Raw genomic sequence first — 11,157 nt, 5'->3', positions numbered from 1 at the left:
TTGTACCATCTTTGAACCTCAAAAACACGCCCTCTCGTTTTCCCTTCCTGCATTCTTGACCTACGTCAGTTGTTGTTTTTCTTTCATGATGTTCACTATTGTAGGCCGGTACTATGTTCTTAACTGACATAGTGGGCTTGAAGCAAAGTGTGTACTTTATTATCTTTTGAACAAGCTCTCACAAACCCATTTTTGGGGAGAGTCCAGAGCAGTCTAAAACATTCTCTCCCACGAAAAGCATGACTAACAGCTAAATTGCATCTGATTATCATTCTATTTACTTGAGATCAACACCGTTTGTTGTTAAATAAAAGGTTAAATAAATAAATACAAATAAAATAAAACGTGCTAGTTCAGAGGATTCAGAACATATCACCTCACCTTACTGTTCCTTCAAAGAGGGAAGTGGGGGGGGGGGGGGGGGGGGGTGTTCTAGGTCTGAACACGCCTTTTCTGACAGAGCAGCCCAGCCATCAACTCCAAGTCTAGATTGATGGGTATGAAAGAGTTACCTGAGGGAGAGATCAAAGTACCGCAGGAGACGTACGCCTCGCCGTTTAACTCTTTCATCTCAGCCCATCTATGTTGAGTCACGACCCTTCGCTGTTGATCTGATTGACCATCGGTTGACGACCAGAGGAGAAGGCACCGGTAGGTTAAAATGCCATCGCAGTGTTTGATGTACAGGGGTAGAAACAGCCACCTTATATGTTGAGAATTCAAATCACATTTGCAGGTTCTATACTCAATTCAATGTAGAGACAAGACAGACCATAGGATAATAGGACAGGAGGCCACCTCATACACCACAACATTGACACCAAGCTTCCTATTGTAGCACAACAAATAGGGAGTTTCAGGTTCTTTGGTATGGGGCTCTCCTGTAGTAGTAGTGGAGAGCTATTCGCATTCCAGCAGTGAGAGTGAGGGAAATTAAGCCATTTCCCCTCCAATCTATCTCCCTCCAGCCAGCCAGCCACGATCAATGGAGGCTCATGCTGCAGCTGCACAACCCCATATGTGCCAGGCCCAGGCAGACAGAGCAGAGGAGAAAATTGGGGTTAACCCTCCCCTCACCCTCAGATTGGGGGGAGGGGCACCACAGCTGTATTTGTTTTCTTAACCATTCGAGCAAAGACGACTGTGTTTTGTATTAATCAAGATGTATTCGTGACCAGGCCCCTCAGTAAACATCTTAATTGGAGCTGAGAAGGGAAAACACCTGGAGATTCAGACCAGGGCTGGTTTTACCACCTGTATTGCCCTTTGAGAGAAAGCAGTGGTTCCCCACCACCACCACCACCACCTTCCGCCACCTTCCATCGCAATCCATCTGAGCCTCTCCCCAGGCACTCAGACCAGCCACTCCAAACTCAATTAGCCAAATCACATTTCACAAAAGTACATTGAGTTCACCTTCCACTAGCCTGCTTCTTCGGGTGTGAAAGACCCTGGCTTAGACCTGGAGGCCGTGGGCTTCGGTCGAAGAATGGCGCGGGATTAGGCCTAACAAAGAGCCACAGATATCCCTCGACACCCGTGCAGCTAGGGTTTGGAAGACCACTAATAGGCGAGAGCCTTTGGTCCAATTGGCAGGTGGTGAGAACTTCATCTCCAACAGCTCGCGGGTCTTGTAGGTATCTGTTTTCTCCCCCCTGCTTGGTTCCGTGAACTTGGACACAACTGTCATGTGACAGGTAAAAGGGCTCCACAACAATCCATCCTCTGCAGCCAAATCCAGGTGATCAATCATTTACATCTGTAATTAGGGGTGGGTGTCAAAACAGAAACTGTACACTCGCACAGGGACTCTGTGTGTGCAGTGGGTCTGACTTCAGACTTGGCAAGTGGTAGGTAAACAGGCCTGGTGGCAGAGAGAGAGTGGGAAAGATGAGAAGAAGTTGAAATATGAAGGTCTGTCGGGGACTTTAGTCTTTCTATCTCCAGGACTTGAGCAATTCTACAAGATATCACATGATATAAAAGCATATCTCTCATGTCTATTGTAAGTGGTATTTGATATTTTATTAGGATCCTCATTAGCTGTTGCAAAAGCAGCAGCTACTCTTTCTGTGGTCCACAAAAAACATGAAAAATGACATAATACAGAACATTAATAGACAAGAACAGCTCGAGGACAGAACTACTTCAGTGAATTGATAAAGAGATCAAAGTCTTCAAAGTAATTCGAATTTTACGCCTCTGCATGTACCACAGTGAATAGATTTAACACAGAGAGAGAATGCAAATCCGCTTTCTGATTATTTGGACTTTTGAAAATAATCACAGTTAGTGGGTATCAAAGTGACAAGCCGAAGAAACAGTCTGGAACGTGTTGTGAGTAAGTTATGCATACAAGGATATCTTAATGAACATCTCTGCTAAGAAGTCCCTTAACCTCACTGTTGTCTCCCTACCATTTGTCAAGTGGGTCAACGGGCTCCTTAGCTCCCAACCAGCCTTTCTTTCCACTTCAGGCCTAAACAAGGGATTATATAAAGATACAACAAAGCCCTAGTGTCTGATGATAAACTGCTTTGAATACAATCCCAATAATTGGTTGCAAGTTTGGGGTTTTATGACCCATGATAGTGGTCATTTTAGTTGAATTACACCTTCTCCGAATAGTTGATAAATACATCCAGCAATGTTTTATATTTCCATATGTTTAATATAACTTTTTGCATTTAGTCACATTTTTAAGATGTATTAGAATAGGGGCATGATCAGACATTTTCTAAATTGATAATACCAACACCAAATACCAACACAGAGGATGCAAAATTTTACACTAATGCCCTCAACATTCCCCCAAAATCCACCTTTCCCGTGGCAGGAGGTGGGCAGAGGAATGAGGACAAGCCCACGCACAACAATCCAACCACCCACTCACCTGAAGGGGACAGGCGTGGTGCTCCAGGCACTGAGGAGGCAGGGCTATGTGCAGGCTACTGTGACTCATTTGGACTATCCAAACCACCACCTCAGCACCCCAGGGGGTGAGTGGGAGTTTAAAGGCATGTCTAGGACCTGAGATTAGAGTTTCCCATGCAGAGTCTAGTGCCTGCTACTGCGTAGAAGAGAAGGGACAGACAGGGTCCAGTAATGAATGAATGTATTGTCTGCTGAGAGGGAGAAGAAGCCCCTGGGTGGGGCATCACATCAAAGGAGTTTCCACTTTATTGCCTGCACCTTCAGTTTAGGTACTGTGTTCAACTGGACAGAGCAGAGGGCAAGGCAGACACGCTGACCCCTCCGAAGACGTTTCAGCTTCCAGAGATGGACCAGTTCTCCAATAGTGTTTCGCACACTTGTGATGGAAGTTGTTAGTAACAACTCTGCCAACTCTGCCAAGATCCACTCCACCAGAAATATTGTCAGTAGGGAAGTAATGAGCGTCATTAGCAATAGCAAGGGCACCTGAGCTCCAAAAATGATGCACTGTGTTAAACAGAAATAATGCAAACTACTATATTGCCAACTTCCCCTATACATTCATATAAAATATGACAACTGAGTCATTTACATGGCATGCTACCTCCACCCGTTGGAGCCCCCCACTATGCAGACCCAGAGACCCAGCTACAGTCTGCAGCTCAGGTGTGACTGGGAGTCGAGCCGTCAGACACGGTCTGTCCAGTCCCGTCCACTGTGGTCAGTCTTTACAGTGGGGACTGGACTGTAGAATGCACTGACTGATCACTCCTATTCTCTCAGGTGGATCCACGCTGTCCTCAGGGTCATTCTCCCATGATACCCAACCCTGAGTGGGAACACCCCCTGAGCTTTGATCTTAGAGTGGCCAGGTTTGGAGTATGTGGCATTGACGCAGGTAGACGCAGAGAGCCGTACACCTGGACAGTGGAACTAAACGGGGGGGCAGAGTATATCACTTTGGAATGTCAGGAATGTATTAAACAAAACAATATTATAGTATGAAGCACATGGCAGATTTTCAACAATCGTTCCTAGTGTAGACCTGTCGTGAGTTCAGTGGAGCCTTCGACATGACGTCAACATTTTCCAAGCTCCCAGTAACAATAGTGCATTTCTGTTCTTTTCCATGCCATGAAAGTTAACCTGCATCAGAAATAACTGGCTAGCACCAAGGTAGTCCCCCAAACCCCAAAACACAGAGGCACTGAGAAAGCCTCCCCACAGACAACTATATCCCATAGGAGGAGCGACAGAGAAGTTGCGAAGGGAGGAGATAAGGAACAGATGGGAGCCACAGTGTGGTCTGACAGGTCTCTCTGTACTGGATTGCTTTTTCCTGTGGGAACAGTACAGCCTCTGGTTCCCCCTTCCTTCTATCCAGCCCGGTCTTTCTCACCAGCTGGAACTTATGTTCTGCTCAGTCACCGGTTTTTAATGCTATAATCACCCTGCTCCCATGCTCCTCTGCTCCGCTGTCCGCCACGAGGGAGGCACAATGGGTAGCAGCTTGGGCAGACTAATGTTGAATAAGGGCCCAGGCAAACTGGGAGGGTTTCTAAAATCTAAATGATTCCCACACCTGCCGTTCTCACCAAGTCACTATGAATGGCCGTCTGTGACTTCCGCTGGGGAGGAAGGCAGGTAAAGGGTGTGACTGTGGGACTGGGCCTGTTTTTCATGTGAACAAAATCAAACATGGCAGTTTATTTTAAATCGAGACATAACACGGTTGAGCTGTTGAAGGGACTTCTGTATTCAGATTGAGAAGCTTTTACTCTTTAGTAAATGTTTTGATTTTAAAATATGAAAATATACATTATTTCCCTCACAAGTTGTATGTAAATATATAAAGATAAACTACATGACCAAAAGTATGTGGACACCTACTCGTCGAACATCTCATTCCAAAATCCTGGGCATTAATATAGAGTTTGGTCCCCTCTTTGCTGCTACAGTATAACAGCCTCCACTCTTCTGGAAAGGCTTTCCACTAGATGTTGGAACATTGCTGCGGGGACTTGCTTCCATTCAGCCATAAGAGCATTAGTGTTCGATGGAGTTGAGGTCAGGGCTCTGTGCAGGCCAGTTGAGTTCTTCCACACCAACCTCGACAAACCATTTCTGTACGGACCTCGCTTTGTTCATTGTCAGAATCACAAGCACAGCTCTTTGGTATGGCTATTCTACTGCCAATGTTTGTCTATGGATATTGCATGGCTGTGTGCTCGATTTTATACACCTGTCAGCAACGGATGTGGCTGAAATAGCCAAATCCACTAATGTCAAGGGGTGTCCACATACTTTTGTATATATAGTTTATAAATATGTCCATCAGAACAATCATTACAAAAGGGAGATACCATGGTAATGCCCTTAATGAAACATCCCACAAAGCCACAACACCAAACCCATAGGAAACCACCAGTAAGTCCTAAGAGAGGGAGAGCAACCAGGCTCCCCAAGTTGCAATTAGCCTTGATGGCTTACCTAGTGGGAGCAAGTGTTGAAATCACTCACAGAAATTATTGTCAGGGAAGCATAATAATCGGCAGAGGGAACCACAAAACAATTACTAATGACTTAGATCTGCCTGTCAGCGATGACAACAGGGGGTTCAATAAGGCAAGCAGGAGGGGAAAACAAAATCAGCACACAGGGGGACAGAGCCACAGCTGGAAAAGTGGCTGGCTGTATATTAAACATTGTAGATAAAACGTGGGGGCAGGTGTGCTCTACCTAGCAACATCAATTGTGGCAAATGAAAACCCCTGCTCCTCTATTCAATCTGGAGGCTCCCAATCCCCAATAGCATATTGAAATCAACAGTAATGCTTATGGAAATAGAGACTTGGAGTCCATTTTGACGTCATAGGTTTTCATTTTTACTACATTGAAACTACATTGAAGTCTGCATGGAAATTCAGTGAACATAACAATCAAAATACATTGTAAAAATCTATTTTACACCACCGATTATTCACCGATCAATATCACGTCTCCAACATGTCCATATAAGGCGCGAGCCGCTGTCGTGGACGTGACCAGGGTCAGTCAATGATGATGTATTTCCTGTGGGTTTGTCCCTTCCAGTCACCCCCGCCTAGTCTGGCTCAGCAGAGATTGGTTGATAATGTGTAGGGCCTGACTACTTCTCATCCTCGCCAGCTGCCTCTTCTGGTCACTTTAACATGGCCCCATTAGTCATCATCTAGTCCCCAGGGCCGGGCTTGAAAAACCCTGCCTGGCAACTGCAAAGTAGTGCCGAATGAAAAGCTCACTACGTGCATGACCTAAAGGGAAAAAAGAGAACATTTTATCTGATTGACTGACTGAGCTTTTGGCAGTTCCCCTCACTGACTGCTGGGCCGGAAAAGAAAGTCACTCTTGTGAAGTTGAGTGTACGGTGTCAGAAATAGCTTCTTAAATCTGTGGGGTTAACAAATAATGTAGACTGAAGTCAGTGGCTCCCTCAGATGGTATTACAGCACTACTGTATGTGCAGTACATCATCCAAGTCATTATTAACTTCTGCGGCATTGTGTGTGTGTGGTTTTTGTGTTTACTGTATGTATGAATGACTACACCTACAACTATTACTATCCTATTAGCGTATTCATTTGCTAACGCACCAGTGCACAGTTATGCATCAGCATTTTCAAGACAAGGAAAGACAGCAAAAGGCAAGTAATGACCTGAGGATAGCAATCTAGGGCAACTGACTCGGAGCGGAGGTTTGGCAGACATGATGGACTGGGTTGATAACCCTAGCAGACTGATTGATCTCCCTCATACCCCGAACATGTTACCTCTGCGTCGGCGGTGTTGGGGCCAGCTACAGTGCTTCAAACGACATCCATATTTCAGTGACAGAGGCTCCAGGGGAGCATTTAGTGGAGAGTGGAGTAAATTAATAATTTGACCAGATATTTAGGAAGAGGTCATCATTTCATGGAGTCTGTGAAGGAAGAAACCACATGTGAAAAATGGTAAGCAAGTTAGGTTGCAAAAACTAATTTTCACCAAGTCCAAATAATTTATTGTGTTCGATGTTCCATGATGCTTGTATCTTAACCAAAGTAGATCATTTTAAGATTGTTTTATACATCAGTTGGGGTCTCTACATTTCAATATAAAGTCTTAAACCTAGCATGAAAGTGCATCCTTTCACTGTGTTAAAAGATGCTTAAAATTATTCAAAGACAGAAAAGTAATTGCGATTGTGTTCAATTGTGTTTTGGAAATAAAGATAAACATGGCTTTAAAAAGGTAGTGGTAATATTTCCTTTTGTAGGCAGCTTAACTTACCCTGTCCCGTGGCTCAATTTATCTCACTCTTCCCTACCTGTAATCTGCTAAAAGCCTGGGAGCACAAGAGGACACAGGGAAGATTTGAAGTCTGAGGAAGTGGTCTGGAATAATCAGGTAGCTAGCAGGGGAGACCATGTCAGTGACTGAGAAGAAAAGACAGAAAAACGGTAAATAGGTGAACCATAGGTGTTAATTGACCAGAGGTTGTCAATGCAAATAGGGTAGCCATTTGATTAATTGTTCAGGAGTCTGATGGCTTGGGGGTAGAAGCTGTTAAAGAATAAAACACACATCACAGGATGTTAAATGAAATATATCTAACATTTTATGAAGAAAAACTGTTGTGAAACTGTTGCAAGGACTTGATGAAGAGTTGTAATGTGAATGTTTTGCTAATGTTGTCAACCTCACGAACGCAAGGTTGCTAGATCGAATCCCCGAGCTGACAAGGTATAAATCTGTCGGTCTGCCCCTGAACAAGGCAGTTAACCCACTGTTACTAGGAGTCATTGTAAAGAATAATTTGATCTTAACTGACTTGCCTAGTTAAAAATGTTAATTAAATAAAACATTTAACAGGGAGATGTAGCCTTTACACAACAGCTGGCCGGACCACCAAGTTTTTCTCTAGTGGATGTTTATTCCTTCATTACTACTGATATGTGATTAAGGTAGAAATTGTCAGGTTTTGGCCAGGACTGTTCTGGTTTTTTGTCACTAGATGTCCCCATTGCACCTTTTTTGTACCTTTTGTTTTTCCCTTGCTCTAATTATTGTTTGCACCTGTATGTCGTTCCCTTGTTAGTATTTAATCCCTGTGTGTTCCTCAGTTCCTTGCTCAGTGTTTGTATGTTAGCACCCAGCCCCAGCCCAAGCCTTGTTGTGAACATATATTTTTCTCTTGTTGGATTTTCCAGAGGTTCTCTGGTTTTGTTCTTTTGTATTTTGTATTAGTCTTTTGAGGTTTGTTTTTCCCTTGCTGTATTTACCACTTTGTGGATTTTCTTTGTATTTTGGAAGATATCTATTTTTTATTAAACCACCATCTCTAGTACTGCTGTGTCTGCCTCATCTTCTGGGTTCTGCCGATTTAGTGACTGTTTCTCGCACCGGGTCCTGACAGAAACACTGAGCCATTAAAATGAACCCAGAGGCAGCCAGTACCCAGGACTTTTTTCCCATGCTGTCCCACCACGAGGGGACTGTCCAACGTCACGAAGCTGCTCTGGTTCAGCAAGAGGCCTTAATGGCTGGACATTCTCAACTTCTGTCGGAGATGATGACTTCCATAAAGCAGATTTCTGATCAACTTTCTCCTGCAACCGCTTCTGCTCCAGTTCATCAGATTCAAGTGCCCGTGGCAGTTAACCCCCTGGCTGAACCTCGTCTGCCGCCTCCCCAACGGTTCTCAGGTGATCCGAGTGGTTGTAAGGGTTTTTTCACCCAATGTTCTCGCTCCTTCGAGCTGCAACCCTCGTCATTTCCCACCGACCGGTCCAAGATAGCATTTATCATCACCCTGCTGTCGGAAAAAGCCCTAGCCTGGGCTACTGCTGTGTGGGATGCCCAAAGTCCCTGCTGTGCCAGCTACTCTACCTTTGCTGAAGAATTCAAGCGAGTGTTTCAAGGTCCTACCAGCGGTCCTGACTCAGCCAAACAGCTCCTGACTCTCCGCCAAGGTCGGCGCAGCGTGACGGACTATGCCATCCAGTTCCGCACGGTGGCAGCAGCGAGTGGCTGGAATGACGAGGCGCTCACAGTGTGCTTTTTGAAGGGTCTTTCCGACACCATCCAAGATGAACTGGTCACTCGGGAACCACCGGACAACCTCGAGTCCCTGATCAAGTTGGCTTCACGCATAGACCAGCGTCTGAGAGAGAGAGAGAGCTCAACCGTAGATCTCTCACCCTAGCTCCTATCGGTCCCAGCTCCGAGTCTCCACCTTTATCCCCGCTGACTCCACCGGAACCCATGCAGGTTGGACGCATCTCCCAGGCTGAGAGAGACCGCCGGATGAGGGAGCGATGCTGTCTATATTGCGGCAAACAGGGCCATTTCCTCTCCACGTGTCCCGGGCTCCAGGGAAAACGCACTCTCCCGTGCAGGCCTGGGAGGACGGTAACGGGAAACATAACCTCCTCTCATCCATCCAACTCCCGCCTGCTCATTCCAGTTACCCTTTCCTGGGACAACCACAAGCTTCCCCTTCAAGCCTTGGTAGACTCTGGAGCCGCAGGTAACTTCATGGATGGTGTCTGGGCGAAGGAGAATGGCGTTCCCTCTGAACCTCTAAGTGACCCCATAAGGGTTACTACGTTGGATGGAAGCCCTTTGGGATCTGGACTTGTCACTCGTGTCACTACCCCCTTGCGTCTTTCAGTTTCCCAACACCAGGAAGTGATGAACTTTCATCTGACCTCGTGTTCCGAGTTCCCTCTCGTCCTTGGATACCCCTGGCTTCACAGCCATAACCCTCACATCGACTGGTCTGTGGGCACTATCAAGCAGTGGGGTCCTACGTGCCAAGCCACTTGTATCTTCCCAAGTTCCCCGAGTTCCCCTCCCGAGTCTCTAGAATCCATCGACCTGTCCCGAGTTCCCGAGTGTTACCATGACCTCAAACCGGTATTTAGCAAACAGAGGGCCACCAAACTACCACCTCATAGACCTTACGATTGCCCCATCGACCTGTTTCCGGGCACCTGCCCCCCCAGGGGTCGGATCTTTTCCCTATCTCCTCCCGAACGAGCTGCTATGGATACCTACATCAAGGACGCTCTGGCAGCAGGCCTCATGCGTCCATCCACCTCGCCGGCGGGAGCAGGGTTTTTCTTTGTGGCCAAAAAAGACGGGGGATTACGTCCTTGCATCGACTACCGGGGACTTAATGCCATAACCGTCCGTAACCGCTACCCGCTACCCCTTATGGCCACAGCCTTTGAGCTGCTCCAGGAAGCAGTGGTCTTCACTAAGCTTGACCTGCGGAACGCATACCATCTTGTGCGGATCAAACCCGGTGACGAGTGGAAGACCGCTTTCAACACGCCTACTGGTCACTACGAATACTTGGTGATGCCCTTCGGCCTGACCAACGCCCCGGCTGTGTTCCAAGCGCTCATAAACGATGTGCTTAGGGATATGCTTAACATTTTCGTGTTTGTTTACTTGGATGACATCCTCATCTTTTCGAGCTCCCTTCAAGAACACACTAAGCATGTCAGACAAGTGCTCAAACGCCTCCTAGACAGCCATTTGTACGTTAAGCCGGAAAAGTGTGAATTCCATTCCTCTCGAGTACAGTTCCTGGGATTTGTAGTGGAACCCGGTCGAGTCCAGATGGACCCCAAGAAGGTAGGGGCGGTAGCAGATTGGCCCACCCCCAAGTCCGTTAAGGAAGTTCAGCGTTTCCTGGGCTTCACTAACTTCTACCGCAAGTTCATCAAGAACTTCAGCTCGGTGGCAGCCCCTCTCTCAGCTTTAACCAAGGGTGGCAACACAAGGTTTCTGTGGGGAAGAGAAGCTGAGACGGCCTTCCAAGGACTCAAGCAGCGCATCCTCTCTGCTCCCATCCTGACACTACCGACGGCGGATGAACCTTTTGTGGTGGAGGTAGACGCATCAGAGGTTGGTGTTGGAGCTGTCCTGTCTCAGAGGGGTGAAGACAAGAGGCTTCATCCTTGCGCCTTCTTCTCTCACCGGCTTACCCCGGCCGAGAGGAATTACGATGTGGGGGATCGTGAACTCCTAGCGGTTAAGATGGCATTGAAGGAATGGAGACACTGGCTCGAGGGGGCTTCTCAACCGTTTCAAGTGCTTACGGACCACAAAAATCTGGAGTATATCCAGCAGGCGAAGCGGTTGAACTCCAGACAAGCTCGATGGTCTCTTTTCTTCAGCCGATTCCAGTTTATT

General features: G+C 46.6%; 1 protein-coding gene across 6 annotated transcripts in view; it reads right to left on the bottom strand.

Moving 5' to 3' along the window:
* Nucleotides 1–2,001: 2,001 nt before the first annotated feature.
* Nucleotides 2,002–11,157, bottom strand: part of LOC139570306 (uncharacterized) — a 59,399-nt gene continuing 50,243 nt past the window's right edge. Inside the window, exons 4-6 of one of the 6 annotated variants that reach the window (XM_071392086.1) lie at nt 7,243–7,388; nt 6,744–6,892; nt 2,002–6,227 (exon numbers count right to left, since the gene is read on the bottom strand). The gene's annotated coding sequence lies outside the window, so the exon portion shown is untranslated. Of the gene's footprint in view, nt 6,228–6,629; nt 6,893–7,242; nt 7,389–11,157 lie in introns of all 6 variants that reach the window. The other 5 variants (XM_071392088.1, XM_071392085.1, XR_011674048.1 and 2 more) reach the window with 5 other exon arrangements.

Source organism: Salvelinus alpinus, chromosome 3 (assembly GCF_045679555.1).
Source record: "Salvelinus alpinus chromosome 3, SLU_Salpinus.1, whole genome shotgun sequence".
Lineage (NCBI taxonomy): Eukaryota > Metazoa > Chordata > Actinopteri > Salmoniformes > Salmonidae > Salvelinus > Salvelinus alpinus.
The sequence above is the reverse complement of the archived record's forward strand: the minus strand, read 5'-3'. Positions and strand labels throughout refer to the sequence as shown.